This window comes from Manis javanica, chromosome 3, assembly GCF_040802235.1.
Source record: "Manis javanica isolate MJ-LG chromosome 3, MJ_LKY, whole genome shotgun sequence".
NCBI lineage: Eukaryota > Metazoa > Chordata > Mammalia > Pholidota > Manidae > Manis > Manis javanica.
The window spans coordinates 120570868-120583408 of record NC_133158.1 but is presented as its reverse complement, the minus strand read 5'-3'; the positions used below and the strand labels follow the sequence as shown (position 1 = coordinate 120583408).

General features: G+C 39.2%; 1 protein-coding gene across 9 annotated transcripts in view; it reads right to left on the bottom strand.

The window, feature by feature from the left end:
- The window catches only part of DGKG (diacylglycerol kinase gamma), a 204762-nt gene that overhangs the window by 132364 nt on the left and 59857 nt on the right, over positions 1-12541 (bottom strand). The window lies entirely within an intron of this gene.

The window sequence follows — 12541 nt, the reverse complement described above, 5'->3', positions numbered from 1 at the left end:
ATAAAAAGGAACACCAAAGGGGCGAAGCCAAGATGGCGGCATGAGTAGAGCAGTGGAAATCTCCTCCCAAAAACACATAGAGCTATGAAAATATAACAAAGAAAAATCTTCCTAAAATAGAGACCACAGGACACAGGACAACATCCAGACCACATCCACACCTGCAAGAACCCAGCATCTTGTGAAGGGGAGTGCTTTTTGGAAGTCTTAAAGGGGCAGGACAGGTCACTTAGACCAGAGGCAGGGAGTCTGGGGATCTCTGGGCACTCTAACCCCCTTGGGCAGCAGGGAGCACAGAGGCCCCTTACCGAGATAAATAGCCTCCCAGCTGCTCCCCCTCCAACGGGGCTCCACCATTTTGGAGGAACTGCCCCAGCCAGGCCACGCCCACAGCAACAGCGGAGATAAACCCCATAGCAACCGGGCAGGAAGCAGAAGCCCTGTCTGCACACAGCTGCCCAGCACAAGCCACTAGAGGTCGCTATTCTCCCAGGTGAGGAAGGCCACAAACCAACAAGAAGGGAAGCTCTTCCAGCGGTCACTTCTACCAGCTCTGCACGCTATCTCTATCACCATGAAAAGACAAAACTACAGGCAGACAAAGATCACAGAGACAACACCTGAAAAGGAGACAGACCTAACCAGTCCTCCTGAAAAAGAATTCAAAATAAAAATCATGAACATGCTGACAGAGATGCAGAGAAAAATGCAAGAGCAATGGGATGAGATGCAGAGAAAAATGCAAGAGCAGTGGGATGAAGTCCGGAGGGAGATCACAGATGTCAGGAAGGAGATCACAGAAGCGAAACAAACCCTGGAAGGATTTATAAGCAGAATGGATAAGATGCAAGAGGCCATTGAAGGAATAGAAGCCAGAGAACAGGAACGTATAGAAGCTGACATAGAGAGAGATAAAAGGATCTCCAGGAATGAAACAACACTAAGAGAACTATGTGACCAAGCCAAAAGGAATAATATTCGTATTATAGGGATACCAGAAGAAGAAGAAAGAGGAAAAGGGATAGAAAGTCTCTTTGAAGAAATAATTGCTGAAAACTTCCCCAAACTGGGGGAGGAAATAATTGAACAGACCATGGAATTACACAGAACCCCCAACAGAAAGGATCCAAGGAGAACAACACCAAGACACATAGTAATTAAAATGGCAAGGATCAAGGACAAGGAAAGAGTTTTAAAGGCAGCTAGAGAGAAAAAGGTCGCCTATAAAGGAAAACCCATCAGGCTAACATCAGACTTCTCAACAGAAACCCTACAGGCCAGAAGAGAATGGCATGATATACTTAATGCAATGAAACAGAAGGGCCTTGAACCAAGGATACTGTATCCAGCACGACTATCATTTAAATATGATGGCGGGATTAAACAATTCCCAGACAAGCAAAAGCTGAGGGAATTTGCTTCCCACAAACCACCTCTACAGGGCATCCTACAGGGACTGCTCTAAATGGGAGCACCCCTAAAAAGAGCACAGAACAAAACACACAACATATGAAGAATGGAGGAGGAGGAATAAGAAGGGAGAGAAGAAAAGAATCTCCAGACAGTGTATATAACAGCGCAATAAGCGAGCTAAGTTAGGCAGTAAGATACTAAAGAAGCTAACCTTGAACCTTTGGTAACCATGAATCTAAAGCCTGCAATGGCAATAAGTACATATCTCTCAATAGTCACCCTAAATATAAATGGACTTAATGCACCAATCAAAAGACACAGAGTAATAGAATGGATAAAAAAGCAAGACCCATCTATATGCTGCTTACAAGAAACTCACCTTAAACCCAAAGATAAGCATAGACTAAAAGTCAAGGGATGGAAAACATACTTCAGGCAAACAACAGTGAGAAGAAAGCAGGGGTTGCAGTACTAATATCAGACAAAATAGACTTCAAAACAAAGAAAGTAACAAGAGATAAAGAAGGACACTACATAATGATAAAGGGCTCAGTCCAACAAGAGGATATAACCATTTTAAATATATATGCACCCAATACAGGAGCACCAGCATATGTGAAGCAAATACTAACAGAACTAAAGAGGGAAATAGACTGCAATGCATTCATTTTAGGAGACTTCAACACACCACTCACCCCGAAGGATAGATCCACTGGGCAGAAAATAAGTAAGGACACAGAGGCACTGAACAACACCCTAGAACAGATGGACCTAATAGACATCTATAGAACTCTACATCCAAAAGCAACAGGATATACTTTCTTCTCAAGTGCACATGGAACATTCTCCAGAATAGACCACATACTAGCTCACAAAAAGAGCCTCAGTAAACTCCAAAATATTGAAATTCTACCAACCAATTTTTCAAACCACAAAAGTATAAAAGTAGAAATAAATTCTACAAAGAAAACAAAAAGGCTCACAAACACATGGAGGCTTAACAACATGCTACTAAATAATCAATGGATCAATGAACAAATCAAAATCGAGATCAAGGAATATATAGAAACAAATGACAACAACAACACTAAGCCCCAACTTCTGTGGGACGCTGCGAAAGCAGTCTTAAGAGGAAAGTACATAGCAATCCAGGCACACTTGAGGAAGGAAGAACAATCCCAAATGAATAGTCTAACATCACAATTATCAAAACTGGAAAAAGAAGAACAAATGAGGCCTAAAGTCAGCAGAAGGAGGGACATAATAAAGATCAGAGAAGAAATAAACAAAATTGAGAAGAATAAAACAATAGCAAAAATCAATGAAACCAAGAGCTGGTTCTTTGAGAAAATAAACAAAATAGATAAGCCTATAGCCCAACTTATTAAGAGAAAAAGAGAATCAACACAAATCAACATAATCAGAAATGAGAATGGAAAAATCACGACAGACTCCACAGAAATACAAAGAATTATTAAAGACTACTATGAAAACCTATATGCCAACAAGCTGGAAAACCTAGAAGAAATGGACAACTTCTAGAAAAATACAACCTCCCAAGACTGACCAAGGAAGAAACACAAAAGTTAAACAAACCAATTACGAGCAAAGAAATTGAAATGGTAATCAAAAAACTACCCAAGAACAAAATCCCGGGGCCGGACGGATTTACCTCGGAATTTTATCAGACACACAGAGAAGACATAATACCCGTTCTCCTTAAAGTGTTCCAAAAAATAGAAGAAGAGGGAATACTCCCAAACTCATTCTATGAAGCCAACGTCACCCTAATACCAAAACCAGGCAAAGACCCCACCAAAAAAGAAAATTACAGACCAATATCCCTGATGGATGTAGATGCAAAAATACTCAATAAAATATTAGCAAACAGAATTCAACAGTATATCAAAAGGATCATACACCATGACCAAGTGGGATTCATCCCAGGGATGCAAGGATGGTACAACATTTGAAAATCCATCAACATCATCCACCACATCAACAAAAAGAAAGACAAAAACCACAGGATCATCTCCATAGATGCTGAAAAAGCATTTGACAAAATTCAACATCCATTCATGATAAAAACTCTCATCAAAATGGGAATAGAGGGCACGTACCTCAACATAATAAAGGCCATATATGATAAACCCACAGCCAGCATTATACTGAACAGCGAGAAGCTGAAAGCATTTCCTCTGAGATCGGGAACCAGACAGGGATGCCCACTCTCCCCACTGTTATCTAACATAGTACTGGAGGTCCTAGCCACGGTAATCCGACAAAACAAAGAAATACAAGGAATTCAGATTGGTAAAGAAGAAGTTAAACTGTCACTATTTGCAGATGATATGATACTGTACATAAAAAACCCTAAAGACTCCACTCCAAAGCTACTAGAACTGATATCGGAATACAGCAAAGTTGCAGGATACAAAATTAACACACAGAAATCTGTAGCTTTCCTATACACTAACAATGAATCAATAGAAAGAGAAATCAGGAAAACAATTCCATTCACCATTGCATCAAAAAGAATAAAATACCTAGGAATAAACCTAACCAAAGAAGTGAAAGACTTATACTCTGAAAACTACAAGTCACTCTTAAGAGAAATTAAAGGGGACACTAATAAATGGAAACTCATCCCATGCTCATGGCTAGGAAGAATTAATATTGTCAAAATGGCCATCCTGCCCAAAGCAATATACAGATTTGATGCAATCCCTCTCAAATTACCAGCAACATTCTTCAATGAATTGGAACAAATAATTCAAAAATTCATATGGAAACACCAAAGACCCCGAATAGCCAAAGCAATCCTGAAAAAGAAGAATAAAGTAGGGGGGATCTCATTCCCCAACTTCAAGCTCTACTACAAAGCCATAGTAATCAAGACAATTTGGTACTGGCACAAGAACAGAGCCACAGACCAGTGGAACAGATTAGAGACTCCAGACATTAACCCAAACATATATGGTCAATTAATATTTGATAAAGGAGCCATGGACATACAATGGCAAAATGACAGTCTCTTCAACAGATGGTGCTGGCAAAACTGGACAGCTACATGTAGGAGAATGAAACTGGACCATTGTCTAACCCCATATACAAAGGTAAACTCAAAATGGATCAAAGACCTGAATGTAAGTCATGAAACCATTAAACTCTTGGAAAAAAACATAGGCAAAAACCTCTTAGACATAAACATGAGTGACCTCTTCTTGAACATATCTCCCCGGGCAAGGAAAACAACAGCAAAAATGAGCAAGTGGGACTACATTAAGCTGAAAATCTTCTGTACAGCGAAAGACACCATCAATAGAACAAAAAGGAACCCTACAGTATGGGAGAATATATTTGAAAATGACACATGCGATAAAGGCTTGATGTCCAGAATATATAAAGAGCTCACACGCCTCAACAAACAAAAAACAAATAACCCAATTAAAAAATGGGGAGAGGAACTGAACAGACAGTTCTCTAAAAAAGAAATACAGATGGCCAAGAGACACATGAAAAGATGCTCCACATCGCTAATTATCAGAGAAATGCAAATTAAAACTACAATGAGGTATCACCTCACGCCAGTAAGGATAGCTGCCATCCAAAAGACAAACAACAAAAAATGTTGGCGAGACTGTGGAGAAAGGGGAACCCTCCTACACTGCTGGTGGGAATGTAAATTAGTTCAACCATTGTGGAAAGCAGTATGGAAGTTCATCAAAATGCTCAAAACAGACCTACCATTTGACCCAGGAATTCCACTCCTAGGAATTTACCCTAAGAACGCAGCAATCAAGTTTGAGAAAGACAGATGCACCCCTATGTTTATCGCAGCACTATTTACAATAGCCAAGAATTGGAAGCAACCTAAATGTCCATCGGTAGATGAATGGATAAAGAAGATGTGGTACATATACACAATGGAATACTACTCAGCCATAAGAAGTGGAAAAATCCAACCATTTGCAGCAACATGGATGGAGCTGGAGAGTATTATGCTCAGTGAAATAAGCCAAGTGGAGAAAGAGAAATACCAAATGATTTCACTCATCTGAGGAGTATAGGAACAAAGGAAAAACTGAAGGAACAAAACAGCAGCGGAATTACAGAACCCAAAAATGGACTAACAGGTACCAAAGGGAAAGGAACTGGGGAGGATGGGTGGGCAGGGAGGGATAAGGGGGGGGAAGAAGAAGGGGGGTATTAAGATTAGCATGCATGGTGGGGAGGGAGAAAGGGGAGGGTGGGCTGCACAACACAGAGAGGACAAGTAGTGACTCTACAACATTTTGCTAAGCTGATGAACAGTAACCGTTATGTGGTTGTTAGGGGGGACCTGATATAGGGGAGAGCATAGTAAACATAGTATTCTTCATGTAAGTATAGATTAAAAATTAAAAAAAAAAAGAAAGAAAGAAAGAAAGAAAAGGGGGATTACTCCTTGATAGGATAAAACTATTGATAAATCAAAGATCAACGCATGCTTTAAATATCCTTAATGTTGATCACTTAAAGGGTGTCAGATGATCAGCTATGGAGGTACTCTTTTCTGATAATATTCCTTTCTCTTAATAAAAAAAAAAAAACGGCAGTTACTGTGTGCTGACCTCCAATGAGTTCTGCACAATGGTATAGAGGGCATGTCGAAGTGTGGGCAAAGGGTCTGTTTGTTTCTATGCAGAAGATCAAGGCCTAGCTTGGATACCCAGAAAATGAACTAAGATACAATATGAGGAGGAGCTTCCCACATCAGCACTCTCTGGAGGACTTGTGCCGGGGGATGATCATCAAAAAGCCTCCACAGGGATCCGGACGATGCTGCGGTTGTGGCTGCATCCAGCCCACCATCTCCTGGACTTGCCATTGGAATGAGGAGGGAGATGTCTAGGCTGGCATGTGCATACAGTGAGACAATGAATTTGACCGGATCTGTACTGTTGGAACTCAACCAGGAGTTGGGAGGGGTGCAAGGTGTAGCACTCCAAAATCTCATGACTATAGACTATCTATGGTTAAAAGAACATATGGGATGTGAACAGATCCCAGAAATGGGCTGCTTTAATTTGTCTGATTTCTCTCAGACTGTTCAAGTACAGTTGAACAATATCCATCATATCATAGACAAATTTTCACAAATGCCTAGGGTGCCTAAATGGTTTTCTTGGCTTCACTGGAGATGGATGGTAATTATAGATTTGCTTTGTTTATGTCACCGTATTCCTATTATGTTAATATGTGTGTGCAAATTAGTTAGTAGTTTAAAACCTACACATACTTAAGGTACTCTACAAGAAGATATGTCAAAGAAATAATCAATCCTCCCATGTTTCCTTCCATATGCTACATCTGTAGCTTTTCTTCTTTTTTCCTAATTACAACCCTTAAATAGAATTCGTGCCTCATATCGAATTTACCGAGTATCATAATTCCTCCAGGTGGTAAAGATACCTCGAGACAAGTGCTGGGCATAGAAGCCACAGGGCATAAATCTGCAAAGAAGTAAAAAGCTAACCTTTTCAAACAATATGGCTTCTCTCTCACTTACCAACTTTACATTTCCCTGTATGGCCCCAGAAGATGACTGGTTAGCCAGAGACAGGTAAGATTCCTCAAGGGAGGAATAACCGAAGACAGGCACAGTCGCAGGGGGGCCATCAGGTGAGAATTTGGGGATCAACAGAGGTGAGGCTCAGAACCTCACTCCCCCTGCTTTGAGAGAAATCTTCTGCATCCGTGGATGTTTTGCTGCCCTTGTCTAGCCTGGATTAATACTTAGTCCATAGGCACACACCTGATCATCTGATCATCTACATTTGCCCTCTTACAGCACTAAACTATGTTTTCTACCTTTATCTTGCATCTACCTACCACTTCAACATTTTATTAAAAATAAAAATAATAATAATAATAAAGGGAGAAATGTGGGATCAACATATAAATCAAGTACAAAAATCAAACAAATATTCATATTTGACCTGATTGTTTATAGGTCATATTGCATGATCAAAACCGAAAGTTTCTGTGATGAATGCCCTTGTACTGTTCACCATGTAAGAATTTATTCACTATGTAAGAATTCGTTCACCATGTAAGAACTTGTTCGTTATGCTTCAGAAGATTGGAGACTGACGAGAATTAGGCTTGAGATGGATTAATGATTGTACATTGAGCATTGACCCACCCATACTGAATTTTATTGTTGTTAACAACCATTTGATCAATAAATATGAGAGATGCCCTCTCAAAAAAAAAATATTTACAATTAAACTACCATTTGGCACATGGAAATTTATAATCAGTAAAAAAAAAAAAGTGCGTATAGTAGACTTTGTTCATCTACCCTACTGCTAATCAGACGGTTCATCATGTTTAAAGACTCCACGTCCTTAATGACTGTTCGTTGCTACAGGTCTAGGACCTCTCTTCTGGGGCACAAGTGTACTGATTCATATTGAGTATGTATCAGGAATGAGCCTGCTAGGCTGTAGGACAGACATACGCTTAGCTTTAGTAGATACCGAGAAAGCTTTCCATGGTTGTACTAATTTATACTCTTATCAGCGACGAACAGGAGTTCTGACTGTGTCCTATGTTCATTAATAGTTGCTATCATCAGTCCTTAATTTTAGATGTCCTGGTGAGTATGCAGTAGTATTGAATTTGGGTTTTAACTTGAATTTCTAATATATATTTTTATTTTTGTTGACTTTTTTTAGCTTAGTTCTCCAATAGTCAGAGAACATGTCTTATATGACTTCAAACATTAAAAATCTATTGATACATGTATGGCCCAGTACATGACCTGTTTTGGTAAGTGTTCCATGTGCATGTCATAAGAATATACATCTTGCTGTTGTTGGGGACATGTTCTATAGGGAGAAATTAGGTTAATCTTATTTATTGCTTTGTTCAAACTTCCTGTATTCTCAATGATTTTTTTTACCTCATGTGATCGTTGCTAAGACCCCTTTTAAAAAATATATATACATTTGACTAAGATCATGGATTTTAACTTTTTCTCCAGTTCTGTCAATTTTTTGCTTTATATGTTTTAAGGCTATGTCATTATAGAAATTTAAAATGATATTTTCCTGGTGAACTGAACCCTGGATCATTTCAAAACATCCCTGTTTGTCTCTAGTGATGCTTATCTTAAAGTCTCTGATGTCAAAAAATAGCTTCACTAGCTTGCTTTCGGTTAGTGTTTGCGATTGTGGCCATGTGTATTTTCCACAAATGGCCACAGTATCTCCCATCCCACTTGCTCTTGTTACAGTATGGCCTCAGTGCTGCTCCAATGGAGTGGTGGGTGCTGCCTCCACTGGAAGCTTCGTGGTCCTTTATGGGACTTCTGACGCTAGATAATGAAAATCAAGGCTCTTCCGTCTTCTCTTGGGTGCTAATGCTTGGGATTCAGCTACCAGGCCATGAGAGGGCCCAAACCAGCTCACATGGAGAGATCCAATGGAAAAACCACGTTAGGTGTTCTGGACAACAGTCCCGCCCAAGTCAAGCCTGTAGAGATGCCTCCATGACGCAAGCCCCCAGCTGCAGAGTCACTCCCAGCCTGAAAGTCACCCCCAATCTTCAGGTCTTTCTAGCTGAGGCCCCAAACATCTCGGAGCAAAGACAAACCACACCACTGTACCTTGTCCGGGTTCCTGAATGTGGACGATAATAAAATAGCTGTTTTATGTCACTAAGTTTTGAAGTTCTGAGCAAAAGTAACTAGAACGTAGTATGTTTTCCATCCTTTGTTAATCTTTGTATATCCTTATTTTTAAGGTGTTTCTTGTAAACAGTATATAAGCTTTTAAAAGGAAAAAAAAAAAAGGAACACCAAAATAAAATTGATAAAATCAGGGATAAAGAGAAAATCATAAAAGAAGCCAGAGAAAAGACATGTAGAATGAAAGAAAGAACGACTGTAGTTTTCTTATTGCAAACAAAGTGAGCTGGAAGCCAGTGGAACAACATATTCAAAGTACTGAAAGAAAAAAAAAGTCAACCTAGATTTCCTTGCTCAGTGAAATACCTTTAGAAAAACAGGCAAGTAAAGAATCTTTCAGACATGCAAAACTGTATAGAGCTGCACTGCAAGAAATGGTAAAGAAAATCCTTGCAGTAGAATTATACCATATGGAAACCTAGATTTACACACAAGAATGGGAGCACAGAAACTGGTAACCACATGGGTGAATGTAAAGAATATTTTTCTAATTCATTAAGTCTTTAAAAAAGATAATTAACTATGCAAGCAAAAGTAATAACAATGTATTGTATGGTTTATAATATAATAAACATAGAAGTAAAATATATGACAACAATAGCACAGAGGCCTGGCTGGGAAAAATGGAGGTACATTAAATGTCTTATAGTATATGCAAGGTGGAATAATAATTACTTGAAGGTAGACTGTGATTGATAGAACAGCCTCTAAAATAATATAGCACAGTTATACCTAATAAGATAAGAAAAGAGATAAAATGAAATCATAAAAACATTCCAAAAATATATATCCTCTTTAAATTAAAAAAAGGGAAGAAAAAGAACAAAAAGGAAAGAAAGAAAAAATGGGGAAAAAGGAAACAAATAGCAAGATGGTAGTTTAAAATTTAACTATGCCAATTACACAGTAAATGTGAATGTTCTAAAGCTCTAATGAAAAGGCTGAAATGTCAGACCTAACTGTATGCTTCCTGTAAGAAAGTCAGTTTAAATATAAAGACGCAGATATATTAAAAGTAAAAGGACGGAAAAAGATATACCACGGTAACACTAGTTAACTAGACTGGCTATATTAACTATGAATGTAATTATAATAGATTTCAAGGCAAAAAGTATTATCAGAGATAGAGAATCATTTTGTAATGGTAAATAGTCCAATTCATTAAAATAACATGATAATCCTAAACATTCCACTTTTAGGTCTTTACCCAAAATGAATGAAAGCTGTTCACACAACAGACTTATATGAGAATGTTCATGTTTTTATGTAATGGCCAAAAGCTGAAAACAACTCAATCATCCATCAGTGGGTGAATGGACAAATTGTGGACCTCTATATTGGAATATTAATGAGTAATAAAAATATGCAAATTATTGATACACACAACAGCATGGATGCATTTTCAAATTATTATGCTGTGTGAAAGAAGCCATGCCAAAAAGAGTCCATCCTGTATGATTCTATCTATATAAAATCTGGAAAATGCAATCTAATCTATAGTGACAGCAAATGAATCAGTGGTTGTATGGCAAAGGGGAGAGTGGAGAAGGAGGGTGGGAGAAAGGGGTTACACGGAAACTGTTGGGGATGATGGCTCTCCTCATCACACTGATGTGGTACTGGTTTTACAGGTGTATACATACGTGCAAACTTATCATTGTACACTTTAAACATGTGCCATTCATTTTATGCCAATTACACCTCAACAAAGTTGTTCAAAAATGTTATTACAGACTTTTACAAAGATTCCTGGATTCCCAGAGCTGTGACTGGATCTTGAACTGTTGTTCTAATCTTCATTGAGGTCTACAGTTCAGTCATGGAAATGCTGGAGCCCAGAGGACTGAGTGGCACACAGTCCACTGGTGTCCTTCCTCCTCATGTTGCCTTACATGAAACACCCCTAACCCACAGGCATCTAAGCACATCCCTCCAGGGCCTCCAGTAATAAAAGACGGACATAGAGGTTCTGTACAGGTACCATGTGACAAGTCCTTTCACGTGGGATTCTTAGGCAGACCTGACCTGTTCTATCTTCTCTGTTCTTACCTGTATTATTTGTTGCCTTCCAGTGGGGCACTGTGTCCTAGTGGAAGGAACTATGCTAAAGGTAAAAGACTGGGATTCTGGCTCTGGGTTTGTGCTAAATGGTGTGCGATGTTACACAAGTAAGCTTTCTTCCCACACCCAACCTCAGTTTTCTCATCTGTTAGAAGAGACTCTTGTATTAAAATTGATGTATACTATAAGTCTTGAATGACATGTAAAGTGTTTGTGAATATAACATTAAATGAAAAAGCTGGCTCCAAAATTACATATATAGTCTGATCCCAATTATGTAAAAAATGTATAGAAAAACCCTTCAAGTATACATGAGTGTGTGTGTGTGTGTGTGTGTGTGTGTGTGATTGCATTGGTAGACTGTGGGTGATTTTGTTGTTTCTTCAGTTTTTTTCTTTTTTGGTACTCTTCACATTTTTTACAATGTGAGTGTGTTACTTGTATAGTTGGGAAAAACTTAGAAAAAAAATTGAGGGACTTTTCGAGTCTCCAATATTCCAAGTTGCTGAAACATCTCAGTGGTTTGAGGAACTAAATAAAAACTGACACTGAGTCCACATTGCTCATCTCATTTAGTCCTGGGCAGTCAGGGAAGAGTAAATTCCTCCTTTCCTGAGCTGACATCCTGACAATGACGGGGTGTTTAAGGCTCTGAGCCAATGTCTGGACTCAGTGAAAGCTCCTCTTTGCTGTGCCTATGGACCTAAAAAATGCTCTGGAAGTGAATAATTTGAAGCGGGCTGTTCTACATCTGAGCTTGGAGATTGATCTGATAGGCCTAAATAGGCCATACCACATGAGAATCTAGTTTCTTCCTCTGGCTTTTGCGTGGGCAGTAGGAAAAGGTCGGAATTTTCAACAGATGGCCTGACCTAAGGTAATTGCAGAACTTGGCTCTCCCTTGCTGGCAGAGGCCCCTCCCCTCCCTGAGGTGTCTGACTGTCCCTACATTCTTGTTTCTGGTGAATAGGGGCATGTAATTAAGACATTCATAGAAGGTGGTCTAACAGGAAAAGGATTTCCTACTTTAAATCTTGAGTCACAAAAGAAGATTAAAAATGCTATACTCCAGCCTGCACCAGCAGTCAGATAAATGCCCTTTCAGGATTTGACCACAGGAGACTGGTACTCCCCATACACAAGAAAAATGGCGCATTACAAATCACTTCTCTAGGAGGAAATATCTGCAAACTGCTCTTAGACCCAGAATGACACAGATTTTGCAAATAAGCATGATGGTCAAAAAAGCCAGCCAACTCGAGGATTCAGGGAAAGGTGGACCCTCCTACACTGCTGGTGGAAATGTAAGCTAGTTCAACCATTGTGGAAAGC